This window comes from Adiantum capillus-veneris, chromosome 11 (assembly GCF_014529385.1).
Source record: "Adiantum capillus-veneris isolate H3 chromosome 11, ASM1452938v2, whole genome shotgun sequence".
Classification (NCBI taxonomy): Eukaryota; Viridiplantae; Streptophyta; class Polypodiopsida; order Polypodiales; family Pteridaceae; genus Adiantum; species Adiantum capillus-veneris.
The window spans coordinates 41,357,027-41,363,560 of record NC_140941.1 but is presented as its reverse complement, the minus strand read 5'-3'; positions in this window follow the sequence as shown (position 1 = coordinate 41,363,560).

Here is a 6,534-nt window from a genome sequence, read left to right as displayed (position 1 = left end):
AAATATCGTATGTATACTTCTAGTAGAAAGTTTTTCCTGGTCTTCTTTCTGCAGGCGGAGTCTTGGCGTTTCCATCTGTAAACTTGTTGTCGTAGCCAAAGGGGCTCTGTGGGTACAATCATCAAAACGCCCTCTAGAAGGGCTCCAAGGCTAGTGAAAAGGGAAAAGAGAGGAGAAAAGAGAAATTTGTAAGCCCTCAAGGTTGTGGGTAGACGCTTTCATGTCTGCAAATTTTATTGTCTTTGGCATTTTCATGTCCTATTAACTGCCAAACTTTCAAGATTTATAAGGGATGAAAATTGAGTTTTTGAAGAGTTTGATATGCACAAAGTTGGTTTCAACTTCAACATTTTGAATAGATTTTAACCTACCCCAAAGGCCAAGTAAAATTGGTAGAAAAGTGAGGAAAATGTGCAATCCCAATTAATGTATGCTATCGAGAGAGAGAGAGAGAGAGAGAGAGAGAGAGAGAGCCTCAAGTATACATCAACTATAATTAGCCAGGGAGTCTCTCAGAATACGTCGTGTTGACTTGTGCCTCTAAGAACGCCCATTGCTGGTATGGACTAGCTGACACCGATGTGAGAGGCTTGTGAACCAAGTTCATGCTGGCACGGGGCGTTTTAAGTGGCTCTCAGACTATGAGCCGTAATAGCGGTCTTTTGAGAGGGTCTTGAAAGAGCTTGTGCCCGCATGAGGTGATTATAGAGATTCATGACCTAGCCCATGCCAATATGGGGTGCTTTGAGAGGTTCGAGGTACATGAACTTGGCATATTGTTTTGAGAGGCTCCTGAGAGAGCTTATGTTGGGAGGAGGTGTTTTGAAGGTTCATAAATTAGCCTGTTGTGGGTTTTTCTCACGCACACTATTTTGAGAGACCCTATGTTGGCAGGGCGTGCTTTGAGGGTTCATGAATTAGCTTGTTGTTGTGTTGTTTTGCAGGCACGGAGACAAAAATAGGACTGAGAAGCCGTTTATGCAGTTTAGTAGATTTGGTGCCGTTCAATGCTTGATGTATTTGCCACATGCGACTAGGATTGATGATTTAGATGGGCTTTATGCTAAAAATTGTGTTGGTTGTGGGCTATCCATGATCACGTCGAATGTCACCTATCGCATCTTTAATTTGCTTAATTTATGGCTTTCCGAAGTGCTTGGGGGCATGCCAATTTGGAGAAATGTTTGGGAAAATTGTTCAAGTTTATTATCGTGGGCATGAAGATTGAGGTCCAGTTCGGACTTTCACGACTTCAATTGGATGCATAATCACGCCAAAATACCCATGTAGTGTCAAGTCTATAGTGATTTTTGTGAGCTTGGAGGACCAAAGTTGGGGTAGTCCATGAGAATGTGACACATGGTTGCCACTAATCCCACATGGGGGGATGGGGGGGGGGGGGCGCGGGGGGGGTCAGTGGTTCTTGCACAAACTCTCTCTCTAAGACTTTCTTGCTCTTGCCCTGGAGGAAGGGGTTCTTGCTCTTGGGGTGGAGAAAGTAAGAGGAGGGCTCTTGCTTGCTTTTGTGAAAAATTTTATGGACTCCCAAGAGAGTTCTTGACTCGTTCGCAAAGGGCAAAGAAAAAGAGGTGAAGAAGACTCTTTCTCTCTCGATATCAAAGAGAGAGAAGGAGGAGGCTATGGACAAGTTTTCGGGGACGATTCAACATGGCCTAGAGGAAGAAGAAGATCGGGCTTCTATTTTGATGAAGCTTGGGGTTTTTGCTCGCTTACGATTCAACATGGCCTAGAGGAAGAAGAAGATCGGGCTTCTATTTTGATGAAGCTTGGGGTTTTTGCTCGCTTTCGATGGAGGGGAAGAAGATGATTCTTAGGAAGATGAAGTTTTGGGTGTGTTTCTATGAAGGGAAGGATAAGCTCGAGTGCAAGAGGGTGGAGGCCAAAGCTTGGGAACAGAACCAATCTGTGATCATTAAGGAGCTCGAGTGTATGCCGCCATGAAGGCTTGAATATACATTGAGAAGGGACCGGGTTTATGATCGATTAGATTTTGAGTAGTAGTTTTCACTTTGTATTGGTGCTGGAGCTCTTGTGGGTACCTTTACTGAGGGTTCAATCTATTTCTTCGTGATTATTTAGGGTCTAATTGATCGTATTTTGTATAAATTATCCCGAAATAAATAAACTCAGTTGTTGATTGGGCCTATGTTGAAGTGTTTTTCTCCCTTTCAGCTCCTCTCTCTCATCTCTCTCGCAATCAAAGCCCTGACGCCTTCCTGATCACCCATAGAGAACCTCACACTTCGACAAATTTGGTGAACTTGACATGAATTTAACCGGGGTGAGAGAGTGTAGATGAGGACGTAGACAAGGATATAGAAGATTTTACAAGAATATGAAAAATTAGCAAAACGTACCTCTCATAAGAGACACAAAAGACACCAAAATTTTCAAAATTAATATAAATGATTGATGCTTTGTCAATCAATAAAGAGGTACATGAATCAAAGAAAAAGAAAAAGGGACTGGAGGATCTTGTGGAAGTAGCGTTGATGCTGTGCAAACCAAGTGCAATATGTTCGAATCCTACGATCAGATGGGGTACTTTATATACTATGAAATAGAGATCCAAAGACTAGGAGTAGAGGAACTTATTATAGATTCGTTCGTGCAGTTGGTCATTTCAAATTTATTAGAATAGGTGGAAGGTTTTACTAGGGAATATGGAGACTGTAGGGAGTATTTTAAAGGAGCAATTTTGCATGCAAGTGGCAAGTACATGGCTAAGGAGGTGGGATATAAAGATGAGCAGGCACCAAGTTATGAAGAATTTTGGGAACAAGTTTGTGTGAAACTAAAAGCAGAGAAAGATGTACGCCTTCTAGTAGGCCAAATTCCAAAGGATATGGGGGATGCCATGTAGGTTGAAGGGCCATCACAAGCTGAAACTAAAGCACGTTAAGATTTTTAAGGGATAATGACCATGCCATTAGCAACCCATGTGCTGATGTTAATGAAGATTTATGTTGTTCTGTGAGCGCTCATAGAGGGATATCATGTGTATGAACTATCTACATGTATGTGAAGAACCTTTGAGTCTAATAGAATATGCTTGCAATGAATTGATAACCGCAAAAGTTACCATGGATATACCACATGATAGATATGAGCAGAAGCAAGAGTCTATGCTGATTACAGAAGAAGTGCATGCATATGATGATGATGCAAACAACATGAGGATGATGTTATCTTTGCTTTCTTATGTGGTTTGTATGCACATGATTTGATATGTGATGATACCTCTAATGATGGGAATGGCTATTCCGAGGGGGTACGTGTATTGTAGAGTGAGAACGCGTTCCCAATTGACATGTCTTTTTGAAGAAATACAGGTAGAAGAATTGTGCATATATAAATCTATGTGTATGACTTATGCTCCAAGATTGAAGAACATAGAGGAAGATCTCAAGGGAAATTCTACCTCTATGCCTTGTGTAGAGCTGTATAAGGCAAGAATTCCAAGTTGTTTGGCAGATGATAATGGTGTGCAAGATTCAACCACAAAGGATCTTGTTGTGCTTTCATGTCTAGGTGCTGATACTTTGGATGATGCCACACAAAATACACAGTTTATGATGACTTCCAAATACCAATTGTGTGGGAATCGATTGCTAGCAGGTGCATGAAGGTTCAAAACCTAGAGGGGGTGAAGATTGTGAGCTAGGTCATTCATTGATGTTGCAAGGGATTTTCGGCCCGGTAGTTTGCAGTTTGCAGTCTTCCTGCACTCGTACTGCTGTTTTGGGCCTGTAATGGTAGATACTTGCTAGCTTCCTTGGAGTGTGTACAAGATATGGTTTCTTTATGGTGTCTTTCCTATTGCTCATTGTGTTAGGTCTTCTATGGTTGCTAGCAAAAGGGAGTGATTTCTCTCACATGCATGCTAATTGAGGGCTTATGTTATCGGTTATTTACGAAATGCTGATAATTTCTTTTGATTCAAGGCAAGTTCTTATGCATTGGATGGAGCATTGATCTTCTGTGAGGTATGAAATTTGAATCAAGTGGATCCAAAGGTTTTAGGAAGTGTGTTCAATATGGTTGTATGGTATTGGATACATGCTTTAGTGTTAACTTGTATGAAGTATGCAATTGATTTATGGTTATTTGATGCCACATATACCATGGGGGGATTTATGCTACTCTTTCTACTCCTCTCTCCCATATCTCTCATAGCTAGAGGCTCGGCGCCTTCCCTGGAGAACCACACCGGCACCATGCCAAAATGGGGTGTTTATAGAGGTGCAAAAACTAGCTTGTGTCAGCACGAGGGGTTTTGAGAGGCTCTTGAAAGAGTTTGTGCTAGCATGGGGTGTTTTGAGAGGTTTATGAAGTAGACCCTACCACATGATGTGTTGAGAGGCTATTGAAAGATATTGTGCCGACACAAAGTGTCTTGAGAGGTTCATGAACTATTCCGTGCTAGCACAATGTATTTTGAGAGGCTCACTCAGGGGGATCACCTATATATATATGTGAACATAGCATGCCAGTTCAACATAAAGGGGATTTTAAACCTATGATTTTACCCTTATTTAATACACAAAAAGGTACTCAACAAAGGAGGTTTACAAATAGGAAGGGTTCCATTTCATTTATAAGAAAAGTAGACCTTGAGCGCACGTGATATGGAGGGTTTACATTTAGTGAACCCCCCAAGGAGGTTCATGACGAGTGGTAGGGCGTGGATATCATAACATTGGATGCTTTGGCTCATGGAAATGGTCTCTATAATGATGGGCAAGGATGGTATGTTACAATGTATAGGTTTGGGCGGCATTGATTGCACACCGCTCGTACCCACTAGGCATGACCACTGGCCACCAAAGAACACTGACCGGCCATTCGCTAGTATATAGTGTACATATGATATAGCATTAGAAGAAATACTCCAAGGAATATTCCTTGGAAATTTCCCTTGGAGGGACCACCAAACCCTTGCATGGGCCCGGGGGATTCACTCTATATAACAAACAGGACGCCACCTGCGAGCGGACAACTTTGATAAAACCCCTATATACGACTCATATTAGAAAATATGACCCCCCTTTCTACGCTTATATGAAATTCAATGCAAAAAAATATCATACCCCTATCTTACATATAAAATTTAGGTCTCACATGATCTAACTAAGTAAAACTAGTCAAAGAGCGTGTAGCATAGTGACTGGCAATGTACTAAGGAACCACTTTTGTTGATAACTAGATGTACCCTCAATGTGTCTTAGTTTGACTTTCAAACTATGTGCTCGTTCAGCCTGCACTCTAGCTACTCGTCCAATTGTGACCCATTTAAATTACTCAAAAAACATGGTTATAAAGTTGTGTTAGGTTCTCCGTGTAAATTTGCATCTATACAAACTCTTTACAGCTTTCATCCCTCAACAAATGATCGATAATAACAAAACAAGCAATTGATACAAAGCAATGTTGGTTCTTGCATGTATCTTGATAGCTATTGACTCACAAATTTGAGGGAAGACTCTTTTGGGAAGCCATGATTTTGAAACACAAGAACTTCCTCTCATTTTTCCCTTTTCGGACTCCCCCCCCCCCCCCCCCCCCCCCAAAATATGATCCCCCTCCCTTATTTTAAGCTTAGGAGATAAACTATTGGGGGCCTACCCCTAACTTATACGCTTATGTAACTTGTAAAAAAACCTCCCTCCCCTGCACGTACGTGGTGTGGTAAGTTTTCCATGGTGAATCCCCCGGGTGCATGGGGAGCCGCTAGCCTCCTAGACCCCCCAGTCATGGCTGCTATCACTGCCCAAAGTTGGGGGCTTGAATTAGCTCACAACCACCATGATCACAACAGTGATCACTTCTATGTTCAAGGTAGGAATCCCACCTAGCATGTGTGAACTAATGACTTCTCCTCCTAATTGGGGCCTCACAAATGTGCAACATACAACACAATGAGATACATGCTGAGAGGTAGGCATTGGGTATACTAGCATTTTGAGAGGTTTGTGAACTAGCCCATGCTGACATGAGGTGTTTGAGAGGCTCTTGAAACAGTATGTGCCAACACAGGGTGTTTTGAGAGGTTCATGAACTAGCTTGTACTACCCTTGGGTATTTTGGAGGTTCAAAAATTAGCCCGTGATAGCATAGGGTGTTTTGAGAGGTTCTTGAAAGATGCTGGAATGGGGTGTTTGATATATTCATGAACTAGCCTATGCCAACACCTAGTGTTTTGAGAGATTCATGAACTAGCATTAATTGGCATGAGGTGTTTTGAAAGGCTCTAGAAACAACTTGTATTGGCACGTGGTGTTTTGAGAAGCTCATAGACTAGGCCATGCTGACATGGGGCATTTTGAGTGTCTCCCAAAGTAGCACATACCAGCATGAGCTTTTTTAAGAATCTCTCAGACCAGGGTGTGTTGGCATGGGATGTTTTGAGAAGCTCTTGAATGAACCCATGCAATGTGTTTTGAGAGGTTTTTGAATAACTTATGCAGATACGAGGTATTTTGAGAGGCTCTTAAACACGTGCATGCTGGCACA